General features: G+C 42.7%; 1 long non-coding RNA gene across 1 annotated transcript; it reads right to left on the bottom strand.

Moving 5' to 3' along the window:
- Nucleotides 1-2497: 2497 nt before the first annotated feature.
- Nucleotides 2498-12232, bottom strand: LOC147351763 (uncharacterized). The gene is made up of 2 exons (XR_015147664.1): nucleotides 11798-12232; nucleotides 2498-9625 (listed from the first exon to the last, which is right to left on the bottom strand). It is a non-coding gene; the product is annotated as an uncharacterized LOC147351763 (long non-coding RNA).
- Nucleotides 12233-12234: the final 2 nt, after the last annotated feature.

Below are 12234 nucleotides of genomic sequence, written 5' to 3'. Positions count from 1 at the left end.
TCAGTTGTTCCATATAAGGTTGTAACTGTTGTTGCTTAACCTGCATATAAGTTTCTCAGAGACAGGTAAGGTGGTCTGGTATTCCCATCTCTTTAAGAATCTTTCATAGTTTGTTGTGATCCACAAGTCAAATGCTTTCACGTAGTCAATAAAGCAGATGCTTTTCTGAAATTCCCTTGCTTTCTCTATGATTCTAGCGAATGTTGGCCATTTGATCATTGGTTCCTCTGCCTTTTCTAAACCCAGCTTGTACATCTGGAAGTTTTCAGTTCACTTATCGCTAAAGCCTAGCTTGAAGGATTTTGAGTGTAACCTTACTAGCATGTGAGATGAGCGAAGCTTGTACGTTCGGTAGCTTGTACATTCTTTGGCACTGTCCTTCTTTGGGACTGGAATGAAAACTGAGCTTTTCCAGCCCTGTGGCCACAGCTGAGTTTTCCAAATTTGCTGACATATTGAGTGCAGCACTTGAATAGCATCATCTTTTAGGATGTGAAATAGCTCCGCTGGAATTATATCACCTCCACTAGCTTTGTTTGTAGTAATGCTTCCTAAGGCCCACTTGACTTCACATTCCAGGATGCATGGCTCCAGGTGAGTGACCACACCATCGTGGTTATCCTGATCATTAAGACCTTTTTTGTATGGTTCTTCTGTGTATTCTTGCCACCTCTTCTTAATCTCTTCTGCCTCTGTTAGGTCCCTACTGTTTCTGTCCTTTATTGTGCCCATACTTGCATGAAATGTTCCCTTAGTTTTCCAATTTTCTTGAAGATACCTAGTCTTTCTCATTCTACTGTTTTCCTCTTTTTCTTTGCATTGTTCATTTAAGAAGGCCTTCTTATCTCTCCTTGCTATTCTCAAACTCTGCATTCAGTTGGGTATTATCTTTTCCTTTCTCCCTTTTTACTTCTCTTCTTTCCTCAGCCATTTGTAAAGCCTCCTCAGACAACCTCTCTGCCTTCTTGAATTTCTTTTTCTTTGGGATGGTTTTGGTCACTGTTTCCTGTATAGTGTTATGAACTTCTGTCCATAGTTCTTCAGGCACTCTGTCAGATCTATCCCTTGAATGTATTCATCACCTCCACTGTATAATCATATAGGATTCAATTTAGGTCTTACCTGAATGACCTAGCAGTTTTCCCTACTTTCCTCAGTTTAAGCCTGAATTTCACAATAAGGAACTCATGATCAGAGCCACGGCTGGCTCCAGGTCTTATTTTCACTGACTGTATAGAGCTTCTCCATCTTTGGCTGCAAAAAACATAATCAATCTGATTTTGCTATTGACCATTTGGTGATGTCCATGGGTAGAGTCATCTCTTGTGTTTTTGGAAAACAGTGTTTGCTATGACCAGTGTGTTCTCTTGGCAAAACTTTGTTAGCCTTTGTTCTGCTTCTTTTTGTACTCCAAGGCCAAAAAAATGAAAGTAAAAAGTGATAGTGTTAGTCATTCAGTCGTGTCCAATTCATGGAATTCTCCAGGCAAGAATACTGGAGTAGGTAGCCATACCCTTCTGCAAGGGATCTTTCCAACCTAGGGATCAAGCCCAGGTCTCCTGCATTGCAGGCAGATTCTTTACTATCAGAGCCATCAGGTAAGCCCTTGAACCATCGAACTTGCCTGTTAGTCCAGGTATATCTTGACTTCCTACTTTTGCATTCCAATCCCTTATGATGAAGAGGACATCTTTTTTTGGTGTTAGTTCTAGAAGATCATGTCGGTCTTCATACAAGTGGTCTACTTCAGCTTCACTGGCATCAATGGTTCGGGCATGGACTTGAATTACTGTGATGTTGAACACTTTGCCTCAAAAATGAACCAAAAACATTCTATCATTTTTGAGATTGCACCCAAGTACTGAATTTGGACTTTTTTGTTGACTATGAGGGCTACTCCATTTCTTCTAAGGCATTCTTGCCCACAGCAGTAGATATAATGGTCATCTGAATTAAATTCACCCATTCCCATCCACTTTAGTTCACTGATTCCTAAGATGTCAATGTGCACTCTTGTCATCTCCTGCTTGACCACGTCCAATTTACCTTGATTCATGGACCTAACATTCCAGGTTCCTATGCAATATTGTTTGTTATAGCATCAGACTTTACTTTCACCACCAGACACATCCACAACTGAGTGTCATTTCTGCTTTGGCCCAGATGCTTCATTCTTTCTGGAGCTATTCGTAATTGCCCCCTGCTTTTCCCCAGTAGCACAGTGGACACCTGCTGACTCATCGTCCAGTGTCAGATCTTTTTGCATTTTCATACTGTTCACGGGGTCTCACGGCAAGAATACTAGAGTGTTTTGCCATTCCCTCCTCCAGTGGACCACATTTTGTCAGAACTCTCCACTATGATCCATCAGTGTTAGGGGCCCTGCACGGCATGGCTCATAGCTTGAGTTATACAAGTCCCTTCACCAGGACAAGGCTGTGATCCATGAAGTAATCACTGGTGTATTAGATATTTTTAAAATCAGTAGCTTAGATAGTGATCTAGCTGGGAAAGATAATAGAATGGATGATAGAAGCAGGATTTATTTATTCATATAAATATTTATTTATTTGGCTGCATGGGGCCTTAGTTGTGTCATGCAGGATCTTCCTTTCATCATGTGGGATCTTTCGTGGTGGTGCAAGGACTGTCTAGTTGTGGGGGGCAGGTTCAGCAGTTAGAAGCGAGATTTAAAATGATCTTAGACTGACAAGTATCCTATGATACTACTTATATATGAATCTGAAAAGAAATGATACAAGTGAACTGATTTACGACACAGAAATAGACTCACAGATACAGAAGACAAATTCATGGTTAGCAAAGGCAAAAGGTGGGGAGGGATAAATGAACAGATACAAAGTACTATATGTAAAATAGGGAAGAACAAGGACCTGCACAGAGAGCTGTACTCAGTATCTTGTAATAACCTATAACGGAAAAGAAATATATGTATAACTGAATTGCTGAACACCTGAAACCTTGCAAATCAACTATCCTTCAATTAAAAATGTTTTAAAATAAACTCATCTTGACAGATTAGAACAAAATGCCAAAATCAAGAAAATGAAACTTGACAAGGATAAAATAAAACCCCAGATGTAGGGGACTTCCCTGGCTGTCCAATGGGTAAGACTCTGAGCTTCCACTGCAGGGGGCATGGGTTTTATCCCTGATAAAGGAACTAAGATCCTGCATGCTGGGTGGTGCAGCCAAGAAAAATCAATTGTATAGGAAGGAGTGGGGCTACCTTGACAGCATTTTATATGAAAGATTTAGGATTCACCAAACCAAATGTAGTCACAGTTTCATGAAAAGACACAATGTCGGATAAAAAGAGATCTGTGCTTTAATTAAAAGATCTTTTACCCAGATCTGACCGGTTCTGGGTACCTCATGTTTAAAAAGCTATCGATGGGGACTTCCCTCTTTTGGTCTAGTGGCTAAGACTCTGTGCTCCTAATGTAGGGGGCCCAGGTTCAGCTCCTAGTTGGGGAACTAGATCCCACATGCCACAAGTAAGAGTTCAAATACCACAACTCAAGATCCTGCGTGCCACAACGAAGATCAAAGACCCCGTGTGCCGCAACTAAGACCTGGCACAGTCAAAATAAATAAATGAATGAATATTAAAAAAAAAAAAAAAAGACACTGATGAACCAGTGTATGTCCAGGGAGAGATCAGGTTGAAAAAGGATCTAGTAACTTCCCAAGTAAGGAAGAATTTGATGGAGTTTAAAGATATTAGATATTGGGAAGAGAAGAGCAAGGTAGATAAATAATAACTGTCCTCAAATAACTGGCTTTTTTCAAGCACAGGCTAACAACATGAAATCGCCAACCATCCTACTATCTTGATTTATAAAAACGCAACTTCATTTGGTTCAACCTAATAGAAGGCAATGTCAACTCCTTTTGCTATGCTGCAGAAGGTAAATGAGAATCAACGGTTGAACAAGGGAAGCAATTACATCAGTATAGGAAGGAATTTGTCACAATCAGATGCTCAAGAATACAATGAGCTGCTTCACAAAATTCTCAGTTCTATCTCATTGAAAGAGCCCAGGCAGAGCAGTCTGTTAGGAATATTAAGCATTTCTGTATTTAGTGGGAGACTGTCCATGATCTCGCCTAAGAATCCAACCTCTCCACAGTACAGGGACAACACACCAGACCACTCTGACAGCAGCCCAGGCCATCCTTGTGTTGTCTTACACTGCTGTGTCTTGGTGCGTGTCAATCCCCATGCTTCGAATTGCACATCTTCTTGCTATGTATCCTGCAAATTCTTACTCATCTCTCCACACACTACCCGAGCATGGCCCCACCTGAACTCTAAATAATGTGTCATACTCTTATTTATTTTTGGTCACGCTGGGTCTTTGCTGCTGCACTCAGGCTTTCTTTAGTTGTAGTGAGAGGGGCAACTCTTCGTTGTGGTACACAGGCTTCTCACTCTGGTGGCTTCTCTTGTTGTGGGGTACATGCTCTAGGTGCATGGGCTTCAGTAGTTGTGACATATGGGCTCTTATTTGCTCGAGACACATGGAATCTTCCTCGACCAGGAATCAACCCAGGGCCTCTGCATTGGCAGGTGGATTCCTAGCCACTGTGCCACCAGGGAAGTCCCATACTCTCTTTTATACCCTGCACCTTCTGCAGTGGGACTTAATATTCTTTTGCAATGTTTTTGTGTACTTCTTTCCTACTAAATGCAAGCTGCTTGTGGACCAGAAATGTCTCTTTTCATTTTCCATAGTCCCAGTGACCAGAGCAACATCTATGGTAACTCAATAAATATTCATGAAATGAATGAGATTAGATGTTTTGATTTTATATATAAAAATAACAAATTATCATACAAATACATTTTGTATCACATTAATCAAAACTAGTGTCCTTACTACATGTGATACACATTGATATTTTCTAATTTTTTTTCATTTTAAAAAATAGAATTATTCTAGTTTCCAAAATTAACTTGGGTTCTCAGCTTTACACTAAAACACACTGAACTACAGGGTCAAGAGGCAGGGATCTGAATGGAAGATCTAAGAACTTGATAGGAGCTCTGGGCCTTCTTCCAGAAAGATGCATATATGCATTAAATTAGCATTCAATTTCAGAGGCTCTCTGGACCCACTGCAGTCCTTCCATACATCACAGGTTGTGAGAAAGTTCCTTCTAATGCTTCAATCTTATTTTTGTGAGACGCATCAAGAAGTAGTCTAGGAGTATTTTAGAGTCACCCATAGGGAGAGCACAAAACTGGAAGGGAAGTACATAAAGAACAAAGAATAGAGGGAAAATTCTGAGATGGGATAGGCAAGACAGATAAATACACGTGAAAAGTTAAAGGAATAGGGAACAGAATAAATCCTGGCTAAGGGTGAGGAGGAAGGGGAAGGTAGGAGCTGCCAGGTCAGGGTTTCAGGCCTGCAGAATCTGATATTCTTTGCAGACAATGGAACTTGGGGTTCCAGCCCTGTAGCTTTCATCTTCCCTCCCGAGGGCTCACTATGCCTTCCTCCCCTTTTTTAGGCAGACCTTATGGAAACTCTGAAACTCTTTTTCTCTTTTCTTCCAGATGGGAAGCTCTGGCAGAAAGAATGTTCTGGCCTGTGTGCAATGACTCCATTCTCTCTGCCAAAGGATAAAGCGAAAATCTGCTTTCTTGGAAACCAGCTCCTGTCTTCAGGAAGCATGACCCTAGTGAGGGAGTGACTGGGACCTTTGCGTAAAGGGGAGGTAAGGAAATAACCGTCAGCATCCGCTAGCACGGTGGCACAGAAGGACAGTAATAGGTGAACACCAACGAATGATTTAAAAATGGAATCTCCTGTCTCCAAGATCTCAGCTCACACAGATAACTTACTACATCGCTCTTTGAATCTTAAATAACTCTGACGTGTTTTCAACAGTCTGTTGAGGAGGAAACAGACATACAACTCACATTTCCACAGGACAAACAGTGAGAGGGACATGTATGAAGTCTAGAAGCTCCTATTAAGCTCTCAGGAATCTTGGAGATTTTAAGAACTTCTGTGAGGGTCCAGAAAACCTGGAACATTACAAAAGTCCAAAAGTAACTAGACTGAGGCAAAGAGAATGGAATTTGGGGTGGGGTTAGGAGACCTGAGTTAGTCCCTATATAGAATCCTGACTCATTTTGTGATAACAGCCAGTCACTTCCTGGCTCAGTGTTCCAGTCCTCGTTCACCTCATCCACCCTTACCCCAGCCCCTTCCCCTGCCCAAGAAAAATAAAATCATAATTTTATTCTCTCTGGAAAAAGTTAAACATGATTATTTCTGTAAAGCAAAAATAGCTGATTTCTCAGGGTGAGATGATTTTGTTTACTTTATAACCAGTGTAACCTCCTGGGTGGTATATAAAGCTATGAGAACGGCAAACTTATTTGTTGTTGGGATCCTCAGATGGGCATGGAGTTCATAGGTGGTGTGCTTGCTTCTTCTGTTTTCTGGGATGACACTGTTGGTGTTGTAAAGGCCTTTGGAGAAAGGTTTGGGAGATAACTGGGTAACACCCAACTAGGTCAGGGAATGAGTCAGGGCTCAAGGACTCGATACCAACCTCTCCCACTCCTGCCAGGAAACCTCTGGGGTGAGAGAGAGATGAGAGAGGAGCTGAGGGGCGGGCCTTACCGCTGCCTGCCCTGGGGCCTCTGGCTTGCGGTTTCACCCTGGTTTGCCCTGCAGCTGTAACGTGTCTGCTGACATGCAAGCCCTGACATGCTCGCCCTCCCTCTTTCCCAAACTTCTGCTCAGTCTCAGAAACAGATGGTACATTCCACCCCAGAAATGACTATAGGAGAGATGAGAAGGGAAGAACAGAACCAGGTGGAGAGGTGGCTCTTCAGAAAACGCAGGGCAAAATACAAAGGACTTTTTGTCAAGGAAGTGAGAAGGAAGTAGAAAATAAACCCACCTCCAAGGAAATCAAGATGAGAAAAAGGCAGAAGAGTGCCATGGCTGGGCTGACACAGAGAACAGAATAGGAACGAGGGCGGAGGCTGGGCAGGACCAAGAAGCACAAGCCCGGAAACCTCTAAGACTCAAGAGCAAAATGGCAAAAAGTTACATTTCTTGTTTGGAGGTATACTCGGCTTCCAAAAATTCACCTTTCTTTCCTCAACACCATTCCCTGTTTGTGGCAATTCTGAGGACTCTCCACTAGTTAAGACACAATTTTATGTACCTACTGTGTACCAGTCACAAGTTTTCATATAGGATTTTAGTGTTCACAACAGCCCTACATGGTAAATTTTCTTATTTAAAATAGTAAATTTTATTATCCCCATTTCACAGATGGGTACATTGGGCCTCAGAAAAGTTAAATAATGTGCCCATAGAATTCCAAAGTAGTGGACCCAGCCAGTTGAATTCCACTATACCAAGCTGCCTTTGACTTGATGTCAAGTTAAATCAAAATAATGTCAAGAGTGGAGACTTCTTAAGCCTTCCAGGAGCAGTAAGAAGCAGACCAGGTAAGGAATAATGAATGGAGATCTCTTAATCTCTGAATGTAAGTACTAAAAAAACCCTGTAACTGTTGGGTTTGCATAGGCCTCTTTGTGATCAGAGATGCCAGTGAAACCTTGGTACCCTCTAGTGGAAGTTTCCTGCATTCACACAGCTTCCACCCCGAAGAGCTGGAACTGGAGAACATCCCCAAAGAACTGCCAGGTAGAAGATACATGTTCATACGTCAGGGCCCATAGAGGGTAAAGGAAAGAACAAAGACCAGAGGGAAGGTGTGTTGAGCAATTGGTTCACAAGGGTCCTTAAAGGGAGTCTTTGTCAGGCCTTTATGCATTATTAATAGGAGCTCAACCCTGGTGGCTCTCTGTCAGTAAAGAATCTGCCTCCAGTTCAGGAGACTGAGTTTGATCCCTGGGTAGGGAAGATCTCCTGGAGAAGGAAATGGCAGAACACTCTAGTATTCTTGCCTGAGAAATCCCATGGAGTGGGCTACAGTCTATGGGGTCGCAAGAGTCGGACATGACTTAGCAACTAAACCACCACCACACATCAGTAGGGGCTGTAGGTTTTTAGGACTCTGGAGTGCTATTTTTTTTAATGGGGAAAATTAGTGATCAGCGATATGAAGTGACTCCCAAGGCCACAAGGAAGTCAATGTCAGGAATGGTGAGACTAGAACCCATGTTTCCTGCCTTCCAAACCAGAATTCTTTCCATTATATCACACTTTCTGTTTGTTGGGAACCCAGCCTATGAGAACAAGCGCCCGGGCTCCTGAACCTCATGCCCACACTCTGCAGGCACTGCTGGAGCTTCTTCCGCAAGTTCCCAGTGCCAAGATGTCAGATTTATTTCTGTCTCTCTCCTCCTGCAGAGGTAATCCCTGGGAATGGAAGTGGGTTAGAAACAGATTACTCTGATCCAGGGGCTTTGCTCTCTCCTCCCTGAACGTGGCGGGTAGGGAGCGGAGAGGGGAAGTCACAAATAGCCTGAAATTCCCTTTCAGGATTATCGCTTGATTTAGCCAGCTGGGGTGAAAGTGGAGCAAGAAGAGGGGAGGGATTAACTTGAGACCTCACTTGAACAGCAGGATGCATGGGCTTCTTTTCTGGCTGAGCCAGGACGAGCAGTATCTCTTCCTAAACATACCTTTAGAAATAAAAGAGTCTGAGGCAGGCAGAAAAAGATAAAGGAGAAAGCCTTTGTCTTCAGCTTCAGGGATGAATGGAAGGATGGATGAGACAGAATAGCGAGGAGAAGAAAGTCATGCAGCACAGAAATAAGGAATCACCTTGGGGTATGGAAACAATCTACATTTTGATGGTTTTAGCTTTAACATAAGCTCTTCGCTTTTCCCTAACAAAAGAGACCTAACACAAATAAGGCTTCCTGAGGATCTCCAATTCATACCCACGTTATGGGCTCTTTTGCTTTAGGGACACTGTACTGGGGTGGAATCTGGGACCACTGATATTATCTGTGTCAGCACAAGGGGCAGTTCCACTTACCAGGACCCTGCTGCTGCTGCTGCTGAGTCACTTTAGTCGTGTCCGACTCTGTGCAACCCCACAGACGGCAGCCCACCAGGCTCCCCTGTCCCTGGGATTCTCCAGGCAAGAACAAGGGAGTGGGTTGCCATTTCCTTCTCCAACGCATGAAAGTGAAAAGTGAAAGTGAAGTCGCCCAGTCGTGTCCGACTCTTAGCAACTCTGCTAGGCTCCATCTATCCCTTCCACGGCTATGATGGGGCTTGGAAGCAGTTACCCTAACTAACCAGAGCGGGACATGTATTAACTCATTTACTAAGTTAGTAACAATTCTATGAGTTAGGCACTTAATTACTCCTTTTCTATAGTGAGGAAAAGAGGTGGAACTAACATGTACAGTCAGGCACCATTACATAAGAGCTTTGTCAACTCTCCAAGTGACGTAAAAACTCTGCTAACGTTAGCTAAAGATCGGTTGAGACCATTTCTTAGAAAGTTAGAAGTCACGGTTTCTATGTCACCTTACCTTGGACAGTTCACTCCCTTTGCTCTTCATGTTCTCATCCAAGGGAGGGAAGTACAGTATAAACACATGGCAAGCCTACTGCTCACTTCAATCCAAGTGTCATATTGTTTACTGTAATCAATAAACATATTGTAATCAGATTCTTCCAATTCTCCAGAAGTATTTTCCTTGTTCAAATCAACAGTGCTTCTCCTGGAAAGTAGGTTAGTGTTTAGTTGCTAAGTCGTGTCTGACTCTTTTTGTGACTCTGTGAACTGCAGACTGTAGGGCTTCTCTGTCCATGGGATTTTCCTGGCCAAGGATACTAGAGTGGGTTGCCATTTCCTTCTCCAGGGAATCTTCCTGACCCGAGGATCAAACCCATGTCTCCTGCATTGGCAAGCAGATTCTTTACCCACTGAGACAGTAGGGAAGCCCAGAATGTAGGTCTACCAGGCAGAATTTCAGAAGTTCCAATCTTTGACATCATCTGCCACTGTGGTGGTGTGTTGGGGGGGGTGGGGTGGGGAATGCAAGCACAGTGTATGTCCCACTGCTTATGGGATATCCCATCCTCTTTGGATCCATTTAGAATAAGACAATGAGTGATCCCAGGAACTCCCTATATTTGGGGAAACACAGAAATCAGCTTTGCCCTCTGCCTCATGACAGTTTATCTGGCATTCTACTGATTCACTTATTTTTTTCCCATGATCCACTTAATGAATAAATATTTGAGTGTCTACTATGTGCAAGACTGTTTCTTTGCAAGGCTGAGCCCCTAACCACCTTATTCCTTCCTCTAATTACAAAATGAGTTTCCTTTTCTTGTTCTTATCTTGATTTTTCTGAAGTGTGAACTTCTATGTTTGTGGAATTAAGAAGTACCCTTTTCATGTTAACATCCCCAGGTAGACAGCTCCCAATTTTCCATGCAGTTAATGAGACAGGAAGATAAAATGAATTTTCCAAAGAGCAGCTATAAAACCCACTTACAACTGATCTCAAAATGAATTAAAAGCAATTGACTCCCCTTATTATTTCATCCAGGTTGATATGAACAAGTCTGTGTTCCCTGAGAAACTGACCAGAGGGAAGGCGGAGACGATCTAGGACGTGTTGGCTACCATGTGAGACAAACATAAGACTCTACAGTGAAGCAGATAATTCCAGAAAGACTGTATCAATGTTCTGCATTAATAACCACTCATCATGGAGTGGGGTTTCCTCACTTTTCAGGAAAAGCAGTTAAAACCAATTCATGTTCTATTTTGGGGAGCATAGAGTAGATAGGACTTTGTTAAGAAATAACTATTTTTATATATATCTCACTTAAATGCTTAATATATTCTTTAGCATATACATATAACACCTAATTTCATGTCACTATTAATGTGTCATGCTATAGGTTCAAGGCAATGGTTAAGACTTATAAGAATATTCTTAGCCTTGAAGACTATATAGGTACTTTCCTGGCAGTCCAGTGGTTAAGGCTGTGTTTCCACTGCAGACAGCACGAGCTCAATCCCTGGTTGGGGAACTAAGATCCCACAAGCTGCGGTGAAGCCAAAAAATGTGTGTGTGTACACACAGTATAGTCAAAAAGTCAAGATTTAAGACATCAGATCCCCAAATCCAAAAGTAATCTCCCTTTCCTTTGACAGTTGTTAGCATTTTACTTGGACCTTTGTAGCAATTCTATTGTACAGCTCATAGATCCCAACTCATTGCAAAATACCATAGGTAAGTGTTCAATAAACATTAATTGGCAGAATGAGATAAAAACCTAAAGGGTAAGTATGAAAAGTGCTTATTATTCACCTATGATTACCGTACTGGATTTTCCAGGATGATCCCAACAACATGAATCCTTTAACCACTTAATGTTAAGAAATACAGTACAGTAGTCAGTGCATGGGTTCTGGGGTCAGACTGTTTGAATTTGAATCCCAGTTCTGCCGATTATCAGCCGTGTGATCTTAAATAAATTATGTACTTATTTTCAAGGCGGCACATCTTATTGTTATATACAAGAATATTACTCTTGTTTGTGATGAGGATTGAGTTAAAATATATAAAATTACTCGGAAAATTGCCTGGCATCTGTTAAATTATTTCTAAGTATAAGCCATTTTTTGTTAATAAAACCTGTGCCTCTGTCCCCAAATGGCAAACAAATGCTTTTGTCAGTCCACGTGTCTTTTGCTTCAATAAACATAGTTGTCATTAATCTCCTTAATTCGATAGGATATTCTTCTCACAGTATAGACTGGGAAAATTAGAGCTCTGGCTAAGGTTACCCACCATATGGGGATATACACCCAGAAGCTAGACATTTTCGTCCTTCCTAAGATCCAAGTAGGCACTGAAGAAAACACTTGTCTCAGAAGGGAAACACCTTTTCGTTCTTTACGGAATGGAAAAAAGGTGCAGCTCCGTCCCAAACCTGGAACGCAGTAGCTCCTGGCCGCCCGAAACCCTGGTGCGCAGGCGCAGTTGCGGCTCCACGCTCTCCGCCCGGCGCGTGACAACCGTGCTTCCACCCTACCCCCAACTCCATCTGACTGCGCAAGAGCAACCCGACTCCACCCTCGCTCCCTCCCGAATGCGTACGTGCGCGTTCGCGCCTTTCACACTTGGCGGAGGGCGCGTGCCCTGGAAAATTCCACGCCCGAGCTAGCTCCGCCCTATGCGCCTTCTTTCCAGCCTCCGGCTCTTCACAGTTTCCTTCCCAGCTGCCT

The sequence above is a fragment of the Bos grunniens genome, chromosome 19 (assembly GCF_055505025.1).
Source record: "Bos grunniens cultivar Pamir isolate PY7600 chromosome 19, Bosgru_T2T1.0, whole genome shotgun sequence".
In the NCBI taxonomy this organism is placed as follows: domain Eukaryota; kingdom Metazoa; phylum Chordata; class Mammalia; order Artiodactyla; family Bovidae; genus Bos; species Bos grunniens.
Note: the sequence above shows the minus strand (reverse complement) of the source record. Positions and strands in the feature narration are given on the sequence as shown.